We start from the raw sequence: 23691 nt of genomic DNA, 5'->3' as shown, positions 1-23691 counted from the left end.
GGAACTTCAACTCCATTGAGATAGAGGAAATAAGTAAAGCATTTCCAAGGAAAAAAATTATCTGCATGGATGTAATAAACAGAAACAAACACTTGAATTGTTTTTTTTTTCCTCCCCAGATACAGGAGGGTATGAACAATGACGCAAAACAAATGTATAAGACAGGTCTAACTGAAATTTTCTTGAGTTATATTAAGTAACTCCTCCAAAATACCCATCTGCAAAAAAAATAAGTTTCTTAAAGATGCCAAGTTTTTAAGGAGGGGAAGTAATTGTGCTTCAGGTGGACCACAGGAGAGTGATAAAAGCCACCTATAACAGGCTGTAACAGTTCCTGCTCCATCTGATTTCCTCCAAAAACAAAAAAGGAGTGTGATGCTTTGGGATAATAAAAGCTCCATATGTCAAACTAGAAATTGCATTTAATCTGTTTCATTAAATTAAATTGTTTTTTTCTCAGAGCTGTCCAAGAATCTCTCTGATCCTTGTTTCAAAGTTCAAAATACTTCCCAAGATTTTGTGAACTGCCAGCCACTTATATCCCTGTGTCTCCTCTGCCTCCAGGCTTTTACTTCCCAACTGTCTGCATCTGCCTGCCTTATATATTCCCAGATGTGAAACTTAGCCCCTTCCTCACACACACACACACACACACACACACACACACACACACACACACCCCTACTCATGGATACAGCATGCTTTAGCAAGTGTGGTGGTGTTCATGAAGGTGGTGTTTGTGAGGTAGAAAATAGTAACTTCAAAGTAAACCTTAGGCACTCAGATTTTAAAATGCTTTTGACTATCCCCAACAAGTAAATTTCACCTGGTTTCTCACTCTGGTTTGTTGAGGTTTTGTTGCCCACTTTCTTCTCAGCCCAGCCTAGGAGTTCCCATTCATGGCTCACTCTCAGGAACTCCAAGTTCTTTTCACTCTTTTAGGTAGAGGCATTCAGTTGTCCTCAACTTCTATTCCTGACCCCTGCTGCTGGGCAATTTCACCTAAACTCAGTCCAATGAGCTACAGAAGAAAAGGACCTTTGATTTAATGCCTCTCAATTTAGAAAGTGGGAGTGGATGTACATCCAAAAGTAAAACATTTTCACTACACTTTCTTTTATTTTGCTATGTTTCACATCAATAACAATGAGAAATCCTTTCCTTACTCCCATGGCTTTTAAAGTAGGGAAACAGAACTTTGGATCCTCCCAATTCCACAGCCTCGAGGAGATGTAAACAGCCGTCTTCTCCCCTTTTCCATTTCCTTGGTAACACTGCTTGCAGCAGACATGTGGGATCTTGGGAATGGTTAGGGCTTTCGGCCAGGGTTGAGGGGTGGGGTGAATAAAAAGAGGTAATATGCAGAAAAGTAGGAATACTGGCCCATTCTCTATTATTTTGTAATATAAATCAATGCTTACTACATATTTCAATTGCTGATATTTATTGCTACCCTTAAAAATGAAAAGTAATTACTAGGAAAAATTATATTAAATTTACTTTTACTTTACTAATGTAATAGATTTGTTCTTTTGGAGCTAGCTAAACCCATCATCAGAGATATCATGCCTCTCTAACAATAAAAAAAATTTGGAGAAGCTAAAGAAAAGATGACAAAATGAAATATATTCTTACCATATGATCCAGCAATCACACTCCTTGGTATTTACCCAGAGGAGTTTTAAACATGTGCGCACAAAACATGTGCACATGGATGATTATAGCAGCTTTATTCATAATTGCCAAAAACTTGGAAGCAATCAAGATATCCTTCAGTAGGTGAATGGATAAATAAACTGTGGTACATCCAGAAGATGGAATATTATTCAGTGCTAAAAAGAAATGAGCTATAAAGCCATGAAAAGACATGGAGGAAACTTAAATGCATATTACTCAGTGAAAGAAGCCAATATGGGAAGAGTAGATATTGTATGATTCCAACTATATGACATTCTGGAAAAGGCAAAACTATAGAGACAACAAAAAGATCAGTGGTTTGCCAGGGGTAGAGGTGAAGGGCGGGAGATGAATAGGCAGAGCACGGAGGCTTTTTAGAGCAGTGAAAATAATCTGTATATTATAAGGATGGATAGATGTCATTATATATTTGTCCAAACTCATAGAATATACGACACCAAGAGTGAACCCTAAGGTAAATTATGGACTATGGGTGATTAAGATGTGTCAATATAAGTTTATTCTTGGTAAAAATGTACCATTCTGGTGAGTGATGTTGATAATGGAGGAGACTGTGCATGGTGGGTGGAGGGAGTATATGGGAAATCTCTGTATTTTCCTCTCAATTTTATTATAAACTGAAAAGTTCTCTAAAAAAAATAGAATCTTTAGAAAAAACTACAAGTATAATAGAATTATCATACCTAAAAAAAAAAAGGAAAGGAAGAGAGACATTTTAGATTTCTCTTTTTGGTTAGCAATGGGTCAAGTGAAAAGAAAATTACTAAAATACTTCACTAGAGAGGTTATTACAATGCACTTTATAACACATTGTCTATGACCGTTCTCTGTTAAAATTGTATCAGTAGGACAAGTCTCATGGGGATTTAACGGATATTTGTCCATTTTTTCCCCATTCCAAATAGGAAACAATTTCCTTAGCCTAAATTGCCTAGATTGATAGGTCTACTGTGAAAGTGCTTCCCTAATAAGGGAATAAGCATTCATATCCCAAAACTTGTATGCGCTGAACTTCCAGGAATTATCTTGCAGGCCACTCTTTTGGCAAGAGACTGTGTATTACTGTTTTTTGAATGTTTCCTTTTTCAAGCTTCAGTTTCCAAATATTTTTTGAGTAGGATGCCTGCTCAATTTTTGGACCTCAGCAATAAATTCCAATTCCAAAGCCTGGTCAGTTGAATGTCAATCTCTGATCCAACATTCAGTTTTCTAAAGTGGCCTTCCTTTGCTCTTTCAAGGGAAGCTAGGGCAGAAATTCATCCAGGTTATGCTACTAAATGGCCATCTTTGGGTTAATTGCTCCCAAACAAATAAAATAATACTCATAAAATTCTCTCCCTAAAATCTGTCAATTAGCATCATCCTCTTAGTGATATAATTTATTTCAAGATTTCCTAGGTTTATCCATCAGAAGTCACTGGGGTTAAAATACTCGATATATTTTATAAGAGAGTTCCCTTTTGAATTATTAAGGATTAAATCCTCACTGTTATGGTAGAGACTTTTCTCAAATATCTGGAGATCTTTGGCTTTCTGTTCATATTTAAGAGCCAAGCATTGAGACACTGGCTGGGAGTGCTGTGCACAGAAGGGTGGCTTGTCAACTGATAAACCTAATAATATCATCAGGATTGGGAAGGAGATTTATTGTTGTTTTTTTTTTTTTTTTAGTAGACAAGTGGTTTTTTATTTTTATTTTTTGGAGGGGACAAAATAAATCTATTCAATTCATACATTATCATCGAAGCACAGTTAGAGAATACAATTCTGTAAAAGGAGAATATATCAAATGAAAGTACTGCCACTAGAATGACCATTGTTAATATTTTAGGCTAAAGTAGAATATCTCTTAATTGACTTCTTAACTGAGGGTTCATTGAACCAGATTGTTGGTGCTCCCTATTTCTTTTGTGTTTTAATTGTAGTAAGAACATTTAACATGAGATCTACCCTCTTAACAAATTTTTAAGCGCACAATACAATATTATTAACTATAGGCACTATATTGTACAGCAGCTCCCTAGAACTCTTGCATAACTGAAATCATACCCATTGAACAACAACTCCCATTTCTCCCTCCTCCCAGCCCCTGGTAACCACCATTCTACTCTCTGCTTCTATGAGTTTGACTATTTTACATATCTCATATAAGTGGAATCATGCAGTATTTGTCTTTCCGTAACTGGCTTATTTCACTTGGCATAATGTCTTCCAGGTTCATCCATGTTGTTTCATATGGCAGGATATCCTTCATTCTTAAGGCTAAATATTTAATGTTCCGTTGTATGTATATACCACATTTTCTTTATCCATTCATTTGTTGATGGACATTTAGGTTGTTTCCATATCTTGGATATTGTGAATAATGCTGCAGTGAACATGGGAGTGCAGGTATCTCTGAGATCCTGATTTCAGTTATTTTGGATATATACTCAGAAGTGGGATTGCTGGATCATATGATAGTTCTATTTTTAGTTTTTTGAGGAATCACCATACTATTTTCCATAGTGACTGCACCATTTTACATTGCCACCAACAGTATACAAGGATTCTAATTTCGCTACATTCCTTGACAATGCTTGTTATTTTTTGATCTTTTGGGGTTTTTTTTTTGTTTATTGCAGTAACATTGGTTTATAACATTGTATAAATTTCAGGTGTACATCATTATACTTCTATTTCTGCATAGATTACATCATGTTCACCACCCAAATACTAATTACAACCCATCACCACACACATGTGCCGAATTATCCCTTTCGCCCTCCTCCCTCCTCCTTTCCCCTCTGGTAACCACCAATCCAATCTCTGTCTCTGTGTGTTTGTTTATTGTTGTTATTATCTACTACTTAATGAAGGAAATCATACGGTATTTGACCTTCTCCCTCTGACTTATTTCACTTTGCATAATGCCCTCAATGTCCATCCATGTTGTCACAAATGGCTGGATTTCATCGTTTCTTATGGCTGAGTAGTATTCCATTGTGTATATATACCACATCTTCTTTATCCATTCGTCCCTTGATGGGCACTTAGGTTGCTTCCAAGTCTTGGCTATTGTGAATAATGCTGCAACGAACACAGGGGTGCATATATCTTTATGCATTGGTGTTTTCAAGTTCTTTGGATAAATACCCAGCAGTGGAATAGCTGGATCATATGGTAGTTCTATCCTTAATTTTTTGAGGAATCTCCATACTGTTTTCCATAGTGGCTGCACCAGTTTGCACTCCTACCAGCAGTGTATGAGAGTTCCCTTCTCTCCACTTCCTCTCCAACACATGTTGTTTCCTGTCTTGTTAATTATAGCCAATATGACGGGCGTGAGGTGATATCTCATTGTAGTTTTGATGTGCATTTCCCTGATAGTTAATGATTTTGAACATTTTTCATGTGTCTATTGGCTATCTGTATATCTTCTTTGGAGAAATGTCTGTTCAGGTCTTTTGCCCATTTTTTAATTGGGTTGGTAGTTTTTTTGTTGTTGAGATGCATGAGTTCTTTATATATTTTGGAGATTAAGCCCTTATCAGATGTATGGTTTGCAAATATCTTCTCCCAATTGTTAAGGTTGCCTTTCATTTTGTTGATGGTTTCCTTTGCTGTGCAGAAGCTTTTTAGTTTGATGTAGTCCCATTTGTTTATTTTTTCTATTGTTTCTCTTGCCCGGTCAGACATGGTGCTTGAAAATATGTTGCTAAGACCGATGTCGAAGAGTGTACTGCCTATGTTTTCTTCTAGAAGTTTCATAGTTTCAGGTCTTACAGTCAAGTCTTTAATCCATTTGGAATTAATTTTTGTGTATGGTGTAAGGTAAGGGTCTACTTTCATTTTTTTGCTTGTGGCTATCCAGTTTTCCCAACACCATTTGTTGAAGAGACTTTCTTTTCTCCATTGTATGTTCTTGGCTCCTTTGTCAAAGATTAGCTGTCCATAGATGTGTGGGTTTATTTCTGGGCTTTCGATTCTATTCCATTGATCTGTGTGCCTGTTTTTGTGCCAGTACCATGCTGTTTTGGTTACTATGGCTTTGTAGTATATTTTGAAATCAGGGAGTGTGATACCTCCAGCTTTGTTCTTTTTTCTCAGGATTCCTTTAGCTATTCAGGGTCTTTTGTTGTTCCATATAAATTTTAGGATTCTTTGTTCTATTTCTGTGAAAAATGTTGTTGGAACTTTGATAGTGATTGCATTGAATCTATAGATTGCTTTAGGAAGTATGGACATCTTAACTATGTTAATTCTTCCAATCCAAGAGCATGGAATATCTTTCCATTTCTTTGTGTCTTCTTCAATTTCTTTCAGCAATGTTTTATAGTTTTCTGTGTACAGCTCTTTCACCTCTTTGGTTAAGTTTATTCGTAGGTATTTTATTCTTTTTGTTGCAATTGTAAATGGGATGGTATTCTTAATTTCTCTTTCTGCTACTTCGTTGTTAGTGTATAGAAATGCAACTGATTTTTGTATGTTGATTTTGTATCCTGCAACTTTACCATGTTCGTTTATTACTTCTAAAAGTTTTCTGGTGGATTCTTTAGGGTTTTCTATATATAAAATCATGTCACCTGCAAATAGTGACAGTTTCACTTCTTCCTTTCCAATTTGAATCCCTTTTATTTCTTTCTCTTGCCTGATTGCTCTGGCTAGGACTTCCAGTACTATGTTAAATAGGAGTGGTGACAGTGGGCGTCCTTGTCTGGTTCCTGTTCTTAGAGGGATAGTTTTTCACCATTGAGGATGATGTTAGCTGTGGGTTTCTCATATGTGGTCTTTATTATGTTGAGGTACTTTCCTTCTATACCCATTTTATTCAGAGTTTTTATCATAAATGGATGGTGTATCTTGTCAAATGCTTTCTCTGCATCTATTGAGATGATCATGTGATTTTTATTCTTCATTTTATTAATGTGGTGTATCACGTTGATTGATTTGCGAATGTTAAACCATCCCTGCGTACCTGGAATAAATGCCACTTGATCATGGTGTATAATCTTTTTCACGTATTGTTGTATGTGATTTGCTAGTATTTTGTTGAGGATTTTTGCATCAATGTTCATCAGTGATATTGGCCTGTAATTTTCTTTTTTTTGTGTTGTCTTTGTCTGGTTTTGGTATCAGGGTAATGTTGGCTTTGTAGAATGAGTTAGGGAGCTTCCCCCCCTCCTCAATTTTTTGGAAGAGTTTGAGAAGGATAGGTATTAAGTCTTCTTTGAATGTTTGGTAGAATTCACCAGGGAAGCTGTCTGGTCCTGGACTTTTATTTTTAGGGAGGTTTGTGATTACTGTTTCGATCTCCTTACTGGTGATTGGTCTAGTCAAATTCTCTACTTCTTCTTGATCCAGTTTTGGAAGGTTGTATGATTCTAAGAATTTATCCATTTCTTCTAGATTGTTGAATTGGTTGGCATTTCATAGTATTGTCTTATAATCTTTTGTATTTCTGAAGTGTCTGTTCTAATTTCTCCTCTTTCATTTCTGATTTTACTTATTTGTGCCTTCTCTCTTTTTTTCTTGGTGAGTCTAGCTAAAGGTTTGTCAATTTTGTTGATCTTTTCAAAGAACCAGCTCTTGGTTTTATTAATATTTTCTATTGTTTTTTTTGGTCTCTATTTCATTTATTTCTGCTCTGATTTTTATTATTTCCCTTCTTCTACTGATTTTGGGCTTTGTTTGTTCTTCTTTTTCCAGTTCCTTTAGGTGCATTGTTAGATTGTTTATTTGAGATTTTTCTTGTTTGTTGAGATAGGCCTGTATCGCTATAAACTTCCCTCTTAGAACTGCTTTTGCTGTATCCCATAAATTCTGGCATGTCGTATTTTCATTTTCATTTGTCTCCAGGTATTTTTTGATTTCTTCGATTTCTTTGTTGACCCAGTCGTTGTTCAGTAGCATTTTGTTTAATCTCCACGTATTTGTGGCTTTTCTGATGTTCTTCCTACGGTTGATTTCTAGTTTCATACCGTTGTGGTCAGAAAAGATGCTTGGTATTATTTTAATCTTCTTAAATTTATGGAGACTTGTTTTGTGGCCTAATATGTGATCAATCCTGGAAAACGTTCCATGTGCATTTGAAAAGAATGTGTATTCTTCGGTTTTTGGATGCAATGCTCTGTATATATCTACTAGGTCCATCCGTTTTAGTGTGTCATTTAAGTCCAATGTTTCCTTATTGATTTTCTGTTTGGATGATCTATCCGTTGGTGTAAGAGGAGTGTTAAAGTCCCCTACTATTATTGTGTTACTGTCTATTTCTGTTTTTATGTCTGTTAATAATTGCTTTATATATTTAGGTGCACCTACATTGGGTGCGTAGATATTTACAAGTGTTATATCCTCTTGTTGGATTGTTCCCTTGATCATTATGTAATGCCCTTCTTTGTTTCTTTTTACAGTTTTTGTTTTAAAGTCTATTTTGTCTGATATGAGTACTGCTACCCCAGCTTTCTTTTTTTTTTAATTTATTTTTTCCCCCAAAGCCCCAGTAGATAGTTGTATGTCACAGTTGCACATCCTTCTAGTTGCTGTATGTGGGACGCGGCCTCAGCATGGCCAGAGAAGCGGTGTGTCAGTGCACGCCCGGGATCCGAACCCGGGCTGCCAGCATCGGAGCGCACGCACTTAACCGCTAAGCCACCGGGCCGGCCCCCCAGCTTTCTTTTCATTGCCATTTGCGTGGAGTATCTTTTTCCATCCCTTCACTTTCAGTTTGTGAGTGTCTTTAGGTCTGAAGTGTGTCTCTTGTATGCACCATATTTATGGGTCTTGTTTTTTTATCCAATCAGCCACCCTATGCCTTTTAATTGGAGCATTTAGTCCATTGACGTTTAACGTAGCTATTGATAAGTATATACTTACTGCCATTTTTTAACTTTTTTTTTCTCAGTGTTTTAGTAGTCCTTCTCTGTTCCTTTCTTCTTCTATATAGAATTGATGATCTCTTTAGTTTGACCTCTGTCTGAAAGCTCTACTCTTTAACTCCCCTCCTCCCTCCCTTTATGTTTTTGATATCATATCTAACCTCTTTTTTGTGCATTTGTATCCATTACCCTCTTATCATGGAAATAGATAATTTTTCCTATTTGTGGTCTTCTCTTTTCCCCTTAAATCAGTCCCTTTAACATTTCTTGTAGCACTGGTTTCTTGGTGACAAACTCCTTTAATTTTTGGTTGTCTGGGAAATTATTGAGCTCTCCTTCCATTTTGAATGATAACCTTGCTGGGTAGAGTATTCTTGGCTGTAAGTTTTTTCCTTTTAGCACTTTAAATATATCATGCCACTCTCTTCTAGCCTGTAAGGTTTCTGCTGAGAAGTCAGCTGATAGCCTTATGGGATTTCCTTTGTACGTGACTTGACATTCTCTTGCGGCTTTTAGGATTCTCTCTTTATCTTTAATTCTGGGCATTTTGATTATGATGTGTCTTGGTGTGGGCCTCTTTGGGTTTATCTTGTTTGGGGCTGTCTGTGCTTCCTGTACCTGGATGTCTGTTTCCTTCCTTAGGTTAGGGAAGTTTTCATCTATTATTTCTTGAAATAGATTCTCTGCCCCTTTGTCTCGCTCTTCTCCTTCCGGGACACCTATAACACGGATGTTAGTGTGCTTGATGTTGTCCCAGAGGTCTCTTAGACTGTCCTCGCTCTTTTTAATTCTTTTCTCTTTTAGCCGTTCAGCTTGGGTAATTTCTTCTAGTCTTTCGTCCAGCTCACAGATCCATTCTTCTGTATCCTCTACTCTGCTTTTGAGTCCCTCTCGTGAATTTTTCATTTCCAGGATCATATTCTTCATTTCTGATTGGTGCTTTTTTATATCTTCCATTTCTTTGTTGACATTCTCACTGAGTTCATCTATTCTTCTCCCCAGATCAGTGAGCATCCTTAATACTCCTTGTTTGAACTCTCTGTCAGGTAGGTTGCTCATTTCTGTTTCACTTAATTCCTTTTCTGGGGTTTTGTCCTGTTCCCTTACTTGGAATGTATTCCTTTGCCTCCTCATTTTGCCTCTTTCCCTGTGCTTGTGTCTACGTATTAGGTAGGTTAGCTACATCTCCTGCTCTTGGATAGGTGACCTTATGTAAGTGATGGCTTAGGAGGCCTACAGTGTGCTTCCCTCAGTTCTCAATGTTCCAGGGGTGACCCTTATGTGGGCTACATATGTCCTTCTGTTATGGCCTGTTTGCTCTCCCTGTAGGCGCCCAGGGAGGCCGAGTTATGCTCCTGGCCAGCTGTTGTAATGCTCAGCTGCTTGTAGTTGTTGTGGGCCCTTCAGTCTCTTTATCAGGTGTGGGGAGCCACAGCAGAGTTGGCTGCAAGTTCTAATAGCACATTTATGTTGCAGTATTTCTTTTAAGTGAGTAGGCCCCCAGCGTGGCAGGTTGTTAGGCTCAGGGCCTTACAATTGCTATAAGCCTCCAGCCTTTAGGTCTCTTGTCAGCTCTCTGAGGATTGCAGCTGGGTGGGGCTGGCCTCAGGCATGGGAGCACCCAATTGTTTCAGGCTTTGGAAGGTGGGGCAAACCCCCTATGTGGGTCTTTGAGAAGCACAAGTCTTCTGCAGCTGACAAGCCCTGCCGCCCACAGGTCCACACACACACTCAACACAGTCCTGCCCTGTGTGCGCGCCCCGACATCCCCAAGCGGACCCAGTCTCTCCACGGCGGGAGCCCCACACACTCCGCCACTTCCCCACACTCTCCACCTGCTCCTTGTGCACGACCCGCCCCACCAAAGTCGGCTCAGTTGCCAGGTTGCAGAGAATCCAGTTACCAATCTATGCAGGCCCACAAGTTGCCTGAGGGCTTGTTGTTGGGTGGGGCCAGTCTCTAGGATGGGCCCCCTGCCCTGGCTGAGCTCCCTGCCCTGGCTGAGCTCCCTGCCCTGGCTGAGCTGGATTAAATCGGTGCTCTAGCGGGTGGGGCAGACCTGGGCTAGCAGGCCCCAGGGAGAACTCCAATGGCGTTTGTGTCAGCACGCCCACACCAGGCCACAACAATGGCCGCCGCCAATGTCCCAGTCCCTGGAGAGGTCTCACCTCTCACCGAGATGCACTCAGGGCCTATCAGGTGAGTGTCTTTTCACCAAAGCACTGTCCACCTTTCTTTCTGGTGATTTTAGGTTGCTTTCTGAAACGGGTGAGTTTGTGTGCGGGCCCTTTAAGAGCCAGTTTTAGTTTCTTTGTGAACCGGGTTTTCTGGGGGTGCTCCCCAATGTTTTAGTAGCAGGCAAAGTCAGATATTATGCTGCTCCTCTCGATTGTGCTGGGTCCACAAAATGCCCACAGTGGGGGCGCTCCCCGGCTCAGGGCCCCGCACCTCTAGGGAGGCTGCGTACCTGTGAGCTGCTCCCAGCCGCCGTGAGGCACTGCGGCTTGTGAAGGCGGCGTTTTTCCTCTCCAGAAGGGAGTTTCTGCCTCTTCTAACTCAGTTAGGATTGTCCGTTGTTGCAGGAGTTCCTCTCATCCAGTTTTCAGTTCTGTCTCAGGGGTAATTTTTCCACGAGTAGCTGTAAATTGGCTGTGTCGCAGGAGGAGCTGAGTTCAGCATCTGTCTACGCCGCCATCTTGACTTTCTCCTATTGTTTTTTGGGGGTACTCCCAGATGCCATTATCTATAGTTCTTTCCCTTGGGCTGTAGGCACCCCTGGAGAGGAATCTTCCAACTTCTTGCTGAAGGTTATGTGTTTGGCTGCCAGGATCCTCAAGGACCTGAGCTGGGAGAAAGTAGCTGGAGTTGGGTGCAGATGACGCAGGGTTTGGTTTGCAGACACTCAGGTAATCCCCTCTATTTCCAATGCAACTCCTCACTCCCAGCTTTCTTTGTGGCCTATGTCCCTTAGTTTAGAGCTCCAGGGCTTTTCTGATTCAACTTATCCTGAGATGAAAACTTCTGTCTCCACTAGACTGTGTGGACTCTGTAAGCGCTCCTTTTCCAGAAACATAAGGAAGCTAATTCTCTTTTGGATCTTTAATTCATTCTTAATTTGTCTCTTTATAGCTTCAACTCCTAGTTTAGATATACTGGGATTTGTGGGACACATGTATATTCCTTTATATCGTCCTTTTTTTCTTTACAGAATCCTTTGTAACCTGAATCATTTTTCATCTTATTCCATTCCCACTGAATTTTAGAGTCCACAAATTAATCAATTGTTAGTGTCTTAGTTTCCTTATCTATGAAATTGGACTTGATTGCTAAGGTTCTTGCTAAATCTGAAGTTCTGACGTGGTAGGCAGCAGGCTCAAAGGGCAGGCACTGGAGTCAGACACCCGGAGTCGCGTCACTGCTCCACCACTGTACAGTCAGGGTTCTCTGGGTGCAAACAGAGACCAACCGGGCTTCCTTAAGCATAAAAGAAAATTACAGGAAGGATAACGAGTAACACAATCTACGTTAAAGCTGGAAAGCCAGTCTCAGAGAGCGAGCAGAGAACCAAGGGAGGCCAGACAGGGAGCAAGTCAGCCAAAGTCATACTCCAGGAAAAACCTGAAGAGGAAGCTGCCTCTGGTGCCACTGCAACTCGATATTTGCCACCAGCACACTCTTGATGTCGCTGCCACTGCCACTGTGAATAATTTCTCAACTCTCCCTCCATCTTTGTGATTGGTTGTGCTGTGCCCTTAAGTCTCAAGGGATGGGGAGAGGACATTTATGTCCCTATTTGTATTTCTCAGGATTCTCCAGAGAAACAGAACCAACAAGATATTTTATTTCAAGGAATTGGCTCAAGTGATTGTGGGGACTGGGAAGTCTGAAATTTGCAGGGCAGGTGGCAGGCTGGAAATTCAGGTCAGAGTTGATGTTGCAGTCTTGAGTCCTAATTCCACAGGGCAGGCAGGAAGGCTGGAAACTCAGGGTTTCTATGCTGAAGTCGTGAGGCTGAATTCCTTCTTCTTTGGGAAATCTCAGTGTTTAAGGCCTCCAACCGATGAACAGTTTACCTACATTATGGAGAGTAATCTGCTTTAAAGTCTACTGATTAAAATGTCAATTACATCTAAAAAATACCTTCACAGTGACATGTAGACTAGTATTTGAACAACTGGGCACCACAGCCTAGTCAAGTTGACATGTAAATTTAACCATCACACCATTCAATGTCCACAACAGGATCCCCCTTCAAACATTTCCTTAGTTTAAGACACTGGGTAGCGAGATGACAAAAAAAAGGAAAAAAAAAAAAAGTTTACGGCTGCCCACTGCTCACTGTAGCCACTTTACTGTGTGATCTTGGACAAGGCTTCTCTCTGTGCTTCAGATTCCAATTCTATAAAATGGGGATAATAATAGTCACTACACATATGATTGTTGTGAAGGGTAAAAAAAAATATATAGGTAAAGCAGTTAGAGAAGTGCTTGGAACTAAGTGAGTGTTCAATAAAGAAAGGTTGTAATTTCTTGTCTAAACACTTCAATGGAGTATTTGCCACAGCTCATATACCCAGCTTCCCACAGAGTAGGGTCCTCGAGGAGGAAACACCTGAATCCATGGAGGGAGGTGTGGTTTGCATCCATAACCAGAGGCCTTTAGTTGGCATGTGCAAACAGTGATACTAATAGCTGTAATTTATTGAGCCCTCACTACCTGCCAGGTGCTATGCTGGATACTTTACATATATTTACTTGTATACTTTGATTCACACAATAATGCAGTGAGGTTTGTGATTCCGCATTTTATAAAGAGGACACTGAGATTTAGAAAAATATGTATCACACCTAGAATCACACAATTAGCTCGTTGCAGGGCCTGCATGAGAACTCAGGTTTTTCTTATTCTAAATCCTGCTCTCTCAGCTGCTGCTCTGTGCTGCCCCTACTTTAGTCCAGACAGAGGGGTCTTCTCCTTTCCTGGCTTTAGTTCCTCGAATGTTACCTTGGCTTCTTTGGCTTGGAAAATGAGAGTCTTGAGGTCTTCTCTAAACATCAGATTCAGGATGCTAAATCCCTGTGAGGAAGATCTTTGTCCTTTTTATTAGACATTAGGCTTTTTTGGTGGTAGCTCTGCTTCAGCTTTCCTTCTTTACAAAAGTGGTTAATGCAATTTTATTGAGTTTTTTAAGTCAACTCATGGATGTAGAAAAGAAGGAAAATAGGATTTTAAAAAAAATCAGCTTTCATACAATTTGAACAATTCAAAATTTAAAAAATTCCTTTCACATAAACTAAAGCTGTTTTAAACTACTTGAATAAATTTGGGGTACCATGGAAAGTATTATTCTATATTTAGAAAATTGTTAATTTTTGAATATTACTTAAAAATAGTTTTGAATGTTTGGTAGGTTGAACACTTCATAATATCTGTCACAGAAAAACGAAAGACAAAAATCACAGGCAAGCCTTTCGTTTGTGGACAACAACATCTAAGGGCTAAGTGTATCTGAACAACTTTAAAAATAGGAATTAAGCCCATTTTCCAGAAGCAATCTGAATCTTAAATATTTTGTTCTAGAAGTCAAAGCTACAACCAGTTGACATAGAGAGCAAAGCAATTCTTTGGATGATATAGAGTCAGACCTGTTTGTTCTTAAAATTTAATGTCCCTATAAACCACCTAGGGATGTTTTCAGAATGTAGTTCCTAATGCAGTAAGATTGAGGTGAGACCTGAGATTCATTCTGTGTTTCCAACAAGCTCCCAGGGGGTACCCACACTACTGTCAATGGGCCACACTTTTAGTAGCAAGGGCAGACTACCAATTTTGATAGTTGTCTGAACTGAGAAGCCAAACACCACTCAATAATCAGAGTACCTCATCATTTATTGTTGTTAGTCATTTATTTGTAGCCATTATGGTATTATACCTTTGGAAGCAAAAGTGAGCTATGGCTTTTAAGTTAACCAGAGACTGTTCCATCTAGATGTCTAGAGGTGAGGGAAGAGAAGGAAATTGACATCTATTGTTCATCTGAGATACTATTCGTATTACTTGACATGTGTCATTTCATTCCTATAGCAATTCATGTGATGCATACATAAGAGCCCCATTTTACGGATGAGGAAGTAAAGTTTCACAGAAAGTAAGTTGTCAAGGCCAGTAAGCAGTGGAATCAGGGTTTGAAGCTCCATCTGTCTGACTTGACAGCTCACGTCTCTTCCAGTGTACTATGCGCCAGTCACATCTGGATGGCTTTACTGCAATTGCTTTTTCTTTTGACATCATTGGCTATTCTTTATTTTTAAAGTTTTCTGAAAAAAAGAGAATCGAATCCAATTTAAAAAAATCTACACAAAATTGTTCGTTAAACTTCCCTCTTACATCCTGTTTTCCCATTTCATTCTGTATGTCAGAATTGTTCTCTACCCTGCAAAGGCCTTGATGCTTTGTGCTGAGCTGACTGATAAAGCGTTCTGATTTAAAAACCATCCCATTCCTCCCTCCACAAAGCCCCAATCTTTGATCTTCTCTCAGGAGCAATTTCCAATAGCCTTTTTTTCAAAGCTTGTAAATGTTTGGTATACAGTCCTAACCAGGGCCTCTCCCTCTACCCCAAATGAAAGGTTGGGACCTTGAATTCCCCATTGTCATTACTGCTCTATTGGAAGTCTTTAGTGTAGGATTTGGTGTTCTATAGTAAAGGGAAAATCAAATATAGCGAACCCCATGCTCTGGCTGTGTTTACACACTTGAAAACTAGGTGAGGTTTTGGCAATTACATAGTTTATTTGATCTATGCAGGTGAAACCAGATTATTTCAGCACTTTTAATGTGATTATTTTTGTTTGGCCCTCTTCACCCAGAAACACTGTTAGCATGATTCAAATTAATTGGATAAAAGCAGACTCATCATTTTACCCTGTGATACAAACTTGTAAAAATTCTGGCAGGCCATAATAAAGAGAAGAATGAACAAATTAGTTATCTAGGACTTTTGGAACTCTTTCTTACTGTTCAACTTTTCCTGAAAGGCAAGCCAAAATGTAAAATCAACAAGATTAGGGCTACTTGGGTTGTATATGGGGTAGAAATTTGGAATCTCGTCTTCTCATTCCTCATCTGGGCATGTTCTCTGAGATAGAACAGTACATTGGAATACGGAACACTGGAAAAAACATAGACTGTCGAGTCAGACAGAATGAAGTTCAAACCATGACGCCTAAAATATTCTCACAGCTCTGATTGATGAGTACTGGCTTAGGCCAGAGCATTACACACACTTTTATCTCAAGACTAATTCTTTATTTTTTTTAACTAAAATATGTGACCTTGAAAAATTATTAGTATCCATGAATAATTAATAATAATGTTTGAATATTTCTGTGAATATTTGAATTTCCTTAGCTTAGCATTTTATTCAGAGACCCAAATTCAGCCAATTCTACTTTCTAAAATAAGTTACAGGGTCTTGAATTAACAGAAATTTTAGAAGTGAAGTATAGAAAGATACATGAGTTTTGAATTTGTTGTTCTCGTTTGCTGAGGTCTCTATTCAGACTAGGTCTCTAGCTGTGGCATACACAATCTAGGAAACACATGCCAAATGACTAAATATGTGGCTCTCAAGATTGTCTGCATATCACAGTCCCCTGCAGAGCTACTACAGCCCAGACTTATTGAGGGGGAGAAAGGGCGTGGCCTGTGTGGCTGTCATTTTAGAAAAATCCAGAGTTGATTCTAATGCACAGTCAGGGCTGAGAATTGCTGAATAAAGCCACTGAAAATTGGTCCTTTTATTCTGATCATCTTTGTAATGGATTCAGGTTCTCAAAAAATTATGAACCTGGATCACTTTCATACAGATAGGTTCTAAATCAGAATGGACAGTGATAAGACACATGGTCCAGTTTTCCTGTTCTGAATACATATGATATAGGACTTACCCAATCTTCTTTAAATTTAATAACATTAAAAATGATAGCTATCATTTATTGAGCAACTATGTGTATGTATCTTCATCATCACCATCATCATCACATCACTTACACCCAAGTAAGTGCTTAACATTTACTAAGCACTTGCTAAGATGTTCACGTATATAATTTCTTCTAATTCTCACAAAATTCCATTCTGTAAGCATATTAAGCCCCCTTTTTACAGATGAGAAAACTGAGTTATAGAAAGTTCAAGGCTACTTGACTAAGGCTACACAGGTAATAAGTATAGAGTTCTGGCTCCATATCGCTGTACATATGTCATCTCTAACCTTTACAATAGCCCTACAGGATAGGTATTGAATGTGTACCCTCGTTTTACAAATGCATATAAGTAGCTAAGGCTTTACATAGTTAGGTAACCAATATTAAAAGCTGGAAAGCAACCTAAAGTCAAGCCAAAATAATATTTATTTATTGTGCATAGAAGAAGATCTTTTTCCCATCTCATGAGGGCTTGAAGAGCCACACCCAAATAGAATTCTTCCCAAACCAATGTTACCTTGGAAAGAAAAAGCTAGTAAACACTGTGAATTTAAAAGATTATATATACCAAAGTAATTGAAACACCTGCATACAGGCTTTGGGGATTACAGAGAAGATGAGCGTGGGAATCAGCCTATATCCTCTGCTTTAAATTTCACAGCCAACTTTATTTTAAATGTATAAGTATGTTAAACCATATAATTCCCTGGGTTATTTACATTCTAGTCAGGGTGACTATTGAAGTATAGTGTAATTACAAGGTACAATTTCCAAGCTGAATGAAATTGTTTGTTGTGTAATAGGTCTGTCTCAGACTGACCTCTGAAAATGCCCAAAACGAATACTTGTAAGTCTCGGTTACAGGTAAATCATATGCAACCTCCTGAATTAATATATAAAGTGAGAGGTGGTTTTTGATTTGGATAGAACATTTTCTTCTGCTATTTGTCAAACTCAGAGAAAATATTAGAATCAGAAGTACATTTTCCCTTTTGACTTTCTTTTCTATTTCTCAGCATAGTCTTAGAAATTGGCTGCTTTTCCATCACCTCCTGTGCTACATGAGGAGCAACACTTTGGGAAACAAGATGAAACATAGCTATCTGCTAATGTCCAATGTCTGTGAGATTTTATTGTCCGTGTGAGCAGAAAGCACTATCTCCCAGTTCTGCCTCAGTCAACACTAACATACCGTCCTCCTCCTCTGTGCCCTGTTCCAACATCCACCTAGCATTTCTTAGTTCAGCTTCATGAGTAGATTCACTGAGTGATGGGCAGGTGGCAGAGGTGTGTATGACAGTATTAGGTGTTACAGGCAAAATTTCAGCACAGGGTAGGTAATCACAGGAAAAAGCTAGCAATAGCAATGATGTTTCCATGTCCTCGTTGATGTTATTTTTCTCCCTGTATGAAATGAATTATTGCATGCAGTCAGTGCTTATCTGGCCCTTTTCCACGTGATCATCACTTTCTATAATATAAGTATATAATTTTATGCTGAAATGATGAGATCTTCACTTTTCCAAATTCATTTTCATTTTAACATCAATCTATAATTATATTTCTCTTTACCCCTTCATCATTTTATTCCAGCCTATAGAAAGGAAGGAGGAAGGTTTACCGTCTAAATTCCTAAAGCATTTATTCTGGTTATCTATTGCTTTATAGCAAACGATATCCATGATACTTATTCTGTCTCATTATTTTGTGGGTCAGGAATTTTGACAGAGTTCAGCTGGGTGAATTTTTTCTGCTCTATGTGATGTCCACTGGAGCTGCTGGTTTGATCTGGAGAGTCCAGGGTGGTTTCACTCACATGCCTGACATCTTGGCGGGATGGCTGGATGGCAGTTGTCAGCTGGGCTGCTCTCCCTCTCCGTTAGTCTCAGGGTCTCTCCATGTGGTCTTTCCAGTAGGGTAGCTGGACTTCTCACATGGCAGCTCAGGACTCCAAGAGACCAAGGTGGAAACTGCCAATTCTCTTAAAGGCTGGCTTAGAATCTTGCATAGCATCACTTCTGGCATATTCCATAAGTCAAAGCCATCAGAGAGCAGCCCAGATTCAAGAGTAGGGGAAATAGACTCCATTTACCGGTGGGAGGACTGTGAGAGAATTTGCAGACCACCATTAAAAATAAAACGCATACCACAAGTCCTCTAAAAACTCGGGAACATGATGAGGCAGAAAGGAAATCGGAGAAGATGAGCGCTTCAGGACTTCTTCCTCTAGGCTTAAAGACATCGTATTTTGAAAGGATACTAGAGATCACCTAGTTCTACTTCCCAATTTTACAGATGAGGGAATTGAGTGATAAAATTTAAGAGACTTGTTGAGCAAATGGAGTCAGTTATGTGGTGCTTGAACTTGGGGCTTCTGATTCCCAGTCCAGTGTTCCTCTACAGACTCACCTCAATACTTGTGTTCTGTTAGTTCGTCAGCAGACTTAACCTGCCCATTTCCACTTGTTCTTAATTAAAAGAGAAATTAATTTTGGTTTACTTTATGCGATACATTCTAGATTATAACAAAGACTAGGAAACAGGGTGAGTGCTCTTCTTGCACCTTAGGAACCATAGTCTTAGATGGAGTATGTATTAAGAGATAGGGAGGGGCCAGTCCAGTGGCTTAGTCGTTAAGTTCCCGTGGTCTACTTTGGAGGCCCGGGATTTGCAGGTTCAAAACCTGGGTGTGGACCAGCACACTGCTCGTCAAGCCATGCTATGGCGGCATCTCACATACAAAACAGAGGAAGATGGGCACAGATGTTAGCTCAGAGCCAATCTTCCTCAGCAAAAAGAGGAAGACTGGCAACAGATGTTAGCTCAGGGCCAATCTCCCTTACCACACACACACACACACACAAAAAAAAGAGGGACAGGAATCTTTGACCTGTAAACCCCGAGTTTAAATTCTCAGCTATGAAGGAAGTTCTCAAATTGTTTTTTTTTGAAGTTGTAATAAAATACACCTAACATAAAATTTACCATCTTTCCATTTTTAAGTGTGCAGTTTAACAGTGTTAAGTACATTTACATTGTTGTATAATCAATCTGCAGAACTCTTTTCATCTTGCAAAACTGAAACTCTACACTCATTAAACAACAATTCCACACTCCTTCTCTCCAACAATTTCCTCCCCCTTCCTCAGTTCCAAGCAACCACTCTTTTACTTTCTGCCTCTATGGATGGGACAACTCTAGATATCACATATAAGTGGAATCATACAGTATTTGTTTTGTTGTGACCGGCTTATTTCACTTTGCATAATGTCCTCAAGGTTCATCCATGTTGTAGCATGCGTCAGAATTTCTTTCCTTTTTAAGGCTGAATAATATTCTATTGTATGTACATACCACATTGCATTTATCCATTCATCCATTGATGGACACTTATGTTGCTCTCATCTTTTGGCAATTGTGAATAACGGGTGTACAATTTTCCTTTTGAGACCCTGCTTTCAATTCTTTTGGATATATGCCCAGAAATGGGACTGTTGGATCATATGGTAGTTCTATTATTAATTTTTTAGGAATTGCTATACTATTTTCCATAGTGGCTGCACCACTTTACATTCCCAATAAACGTTCCAATTTCTCCACATCTTCGCCATCACTTGTTATTTTCTTTCTCTCTCTCTTGCTCTCACACTCTCTCTCTTTCTAGAGTAGCCATGCTGGTGGGTGTGACGTGGTATTTCATTGTGGTTTTAATTTGCATTTCCGTAATGATTAGTGATGTTGAGCATCTTTTCATGTGCTTGTTGGTCATTTGTATATCTTTTTTGGAGAAATGTCTACTCAAGTTCTTTGCCCATTTTTTAACTGGGTTGTTTGTTTTTTTGTTGTTGTTGATGAGTTGTAGGAGATCTATATATATTCTGACATTAACCCCTTATCAGGTATATGATTTGCAAATATTTTCTCCCATTCTATAGTTTGCCTTCTTTTACTCTGTCAGTTCTGTCCTTTAAAGCACAGAACTTTTAAATTTGGTATAGTCCAATTTATCTATTTTTATTTTTGTTGCCTATACTTTTGGTATCATATCCAAGCAATCACTGCCAAATTCAATGTCATGAAGCTTTCTCCCTATGTTTTCTTCTAAGAGTTTAGCTCTTCATTTAGGTCTTTGATAGTTTTGAGTTAATTTTTGTTTATGGTATAAATAAGTGTTCAACTTCATTCTTTTGCGTGTGGAAATGTAGTTTTCCTATTTGTAGAAGAGACTGTCCTTTCTCCATTGACTGTTCTTGGCTCCCTTGTTGAAGATCATTTGACCATATATGTGAGGGTTTATTTCTGGGCTCTCTATTCTATTCCATTGCTTTACGTGTCTGTCTTTGTGGCAGTATCACACTGTTTTGACTGTAGGTTTGTAGTGAGTTTTGGAATCAGGAAGTGTGAGACCTCCAATTTTGTTCTTTTTCAAGATTGTTTTAATTATTTGGGATCCCTTGAGATTCCATATGAATTTTAAGATGGATTTTTCTATTTCTGCCAAAAACACTGTTGAGATTTTGACAGAGATTTCATTAAATCCATAGATCACTTTGGGTATTATTGATATCTTAAATATATTTAGTCTTCCTGAACACAGGATGTCTTTCCATTTATTTGTGCCAAATTCTTAACATAGACTATAAACAAAGAACAAAATTTGGAGACTACTGTATATAGGAAAGAAATTCAATGGTTTTTACTTTCTGCCTTAGTGAAAAGCATATTTGCAGCACTAACATTAAATGTCTGCTAACTTTATTCAGTGATTAAAACAAAAATATTGCATATTAAACTTTATTTTAAAAATATTTCCCATTAGAGAACAACGTTTGAAATGCATAAACATCTATTCCTGGCAAATGAGTATTATCTCTTTCCTTGTCATTTTCTGTGGTTCCAAAACTATCCATAAATGAATATTCTGAAACTTACCTTGATAAATGGTGTTCATAAATGGTGTTCCCTAGAATACTCCAAGCTCTTTGAAAATAAGAACAATATCCCTTTTATCTTAGCACTTTTCCCCTCTGTTCATTGAATATTTCTTGGTTACTGGAACCAAGGGGACAAATTAAATTAAGTGCCAACTACCTAATCATATCAGCAGTTTAACTCTTAGAAAACATTATTTAATTATCTTACTGGATCTTTCAAATCTATACGCAGTTCAAACAGAAGGGCTTAACGTTGTCTGAATCTCTGTTTCAGGAAAAAATTTCAGAATTTCTTCTTATTTTGGGGAGCACTAACAACTTATTATCATTCACCATTCCTGGCCTATAGTCTGAAGGCAAAGGAGTATTTGCATCAGCAATATTTCTTCTCATCTTTACTCAAGAATGATTGCTGCATGTTGCCCTTTGACCTTGAACGAGTTATTATTTTTTTAAGTGCCAAGATAGTTTACTTTACTTTTAAGTAATTTAAGTACACTTATAAGAAAGAAAATGATTTAAAGAGTTTTTTTCATGTAATCTTTCTAGGGAGATGCATGAACTCTTATGCGTTATTATGGATACAGATGATACCAGTACATTAAAAGACCAGGCAAACAGGAGGTTTCAGATGAAGAAAGATGAAGCTCTCTAACAAATGTCCTTGTACTTCATTGTAAATTAATAATAGAAAAAACAAAGAAAGAAACTCAACTTCTTCCATATTGGTTATATCCTAGAAATTCTTTGGAGACTAATTTTTTTTTTTGCTGCAATTGTGTTTCTCTTCTCTCATTGCATCATGCAGTGCAATCAGGAAAGCACATATAGAGGTTTTGAATCCCTTGTGGAAAGATCAACTTCTTCTCATACAAATGTGAGGAAGCACAACTGCTCTCTTAAGATTTTCAAGATGAAGGCATTTTGACGATTTTACCAGATAATCAATATAATACATAAATGGCACCAGTGAAGGGCTACTCTCCTTTCTGCTGCCTACAGATGCCCTATGTATGAATCTCAATTTTTCAGATACCTGCTGTTCAACTAGAAAAGGTTTTGCCATCTTCAAAGTGTCAAATGAAATATCTATTGGAAAATGTGTTGAAAACAATGTTATAGGATATTTTCACCTGCCTTTGTACACAAGTTGCTAAATCATATTATGATATTATCAACTTCAACAAGTACACAAAATGGCCCTAGCTAAGCTTTTATGCTAAATAAATGTGAAATACTTTTCATTTTAAATTTCATCCAGTAAATTATTACAAAATATGGGACTACAGAATAGTGGTATTTTCCTGATTTCTCTAATTTGCTCAGTTTTTCTCTGGGGCCACTCATATACTTCTAAGGAATGGCAGAACTTGGATTTCTAGTCCTTCTATAAACAATTAATGGGAAGGAATGTGGGATGAAGAGAAGCCAAAAGGAAGGATAGAGAAGTGGCTAATGAAATTAGGGACTTGTACTGGATGGAAGACAACTGAAGAACAGAGGCATGCTCACCACCTACAGAAAAACAGCTATTCTGCTGCTCAATCTGAAGGTCTATTTTACCAACAAAACCAATACTCTGAGCTCTTCCTTTAGTCTCTACGACTTATGGTATATACATTCACTTGCAGTAGAGGAAATGAGTCAAGTTCATGAAGGGTCTAGTACAGAGAGGCAAATTTGTTTTAATACAAGTTCTAGCCCTAATGACTTAATAGCAAGTCTGAAATATTGTGTTGAGAAGAATTTCGAAGTAATGTCAGACTCACTTTAAATGGGGACTGCAGCTGACTAACAATATCTGCACGAGTGAGGGAGGGTGGGGAGGTGGTATGCATGAAGGTATTTGTTATCTTTGGTTCAGGGTACACATTAGGAGTTTTAGTACCAAGGGAGAAAATATGCTGAAAGAGGTAAATCCATTGAGAGCATATATTTGATTTTGTTCTTTCCGGTAAAATTTAAATATTTCTCTCCTTAGCATGTTGCAAGACTAGCTAAGAATTTAGGGAGGTTGAAAAAAAATTTACTTATTTAGTTTTCAATCTTTGACATAAAAATTTTAAAAATGCACTTATTTATCCCTAAAAACCACTTGGTTTTATTTTCTTTCATAGAGATAGTAAAAAGCAACCCGTGGGGAAAAACATTTGGTACAGCCACCCTGTTCTATACATATTCACAAATCCATTCAGGACAAAGTATGTACTAGGAAT

General features: G+C 38.4%; 1 long non-coding RNA gene across 4 annotated transcripts in view; it reads left to right on the top strand.

Annotated features, from left to right (window-relative positions):
* The first annotated feature begins 10580 nt into the window (after positions 1-10580).
* The window catches only part of LOC131407173 (uncharacterized), a 111518-nt gene continuing 98407 nt past the window's right edge, over positions 10581-23691 (top strand). For all 4 annotated transcript variants that reach the window (XR_009220458.1, XR_009220456.1, XR_009220457.1 and 1 more), the window contains exon 1: positions 10581-10754. This is a non-coding gene — a long non-coding RNA (uncharacterized LOC131407173). The remainder of the gene's footprint in view (positions 10755-23691) is intronic.

Source organism: Diceros bicornis, chromosome 6 (genome assembly GCF_020826845.1).
Source record: "Diceros bicornis minor isolate mBicDic1 chromosome 6, mDicBic1.mat.cur, whole genome shotgun sequence".
NCBI classification, from domain to species: Eukaryota; Metazoa; Chordata; class Mammalia; order Perissodactyla; family Rhinocerotidae; genus Diceros; species Diceros bicornis.
Note: the sequence above shows the minus strand (reverse complement) of the source record. Positions and strands in the feature narration are given on the sequence as shown.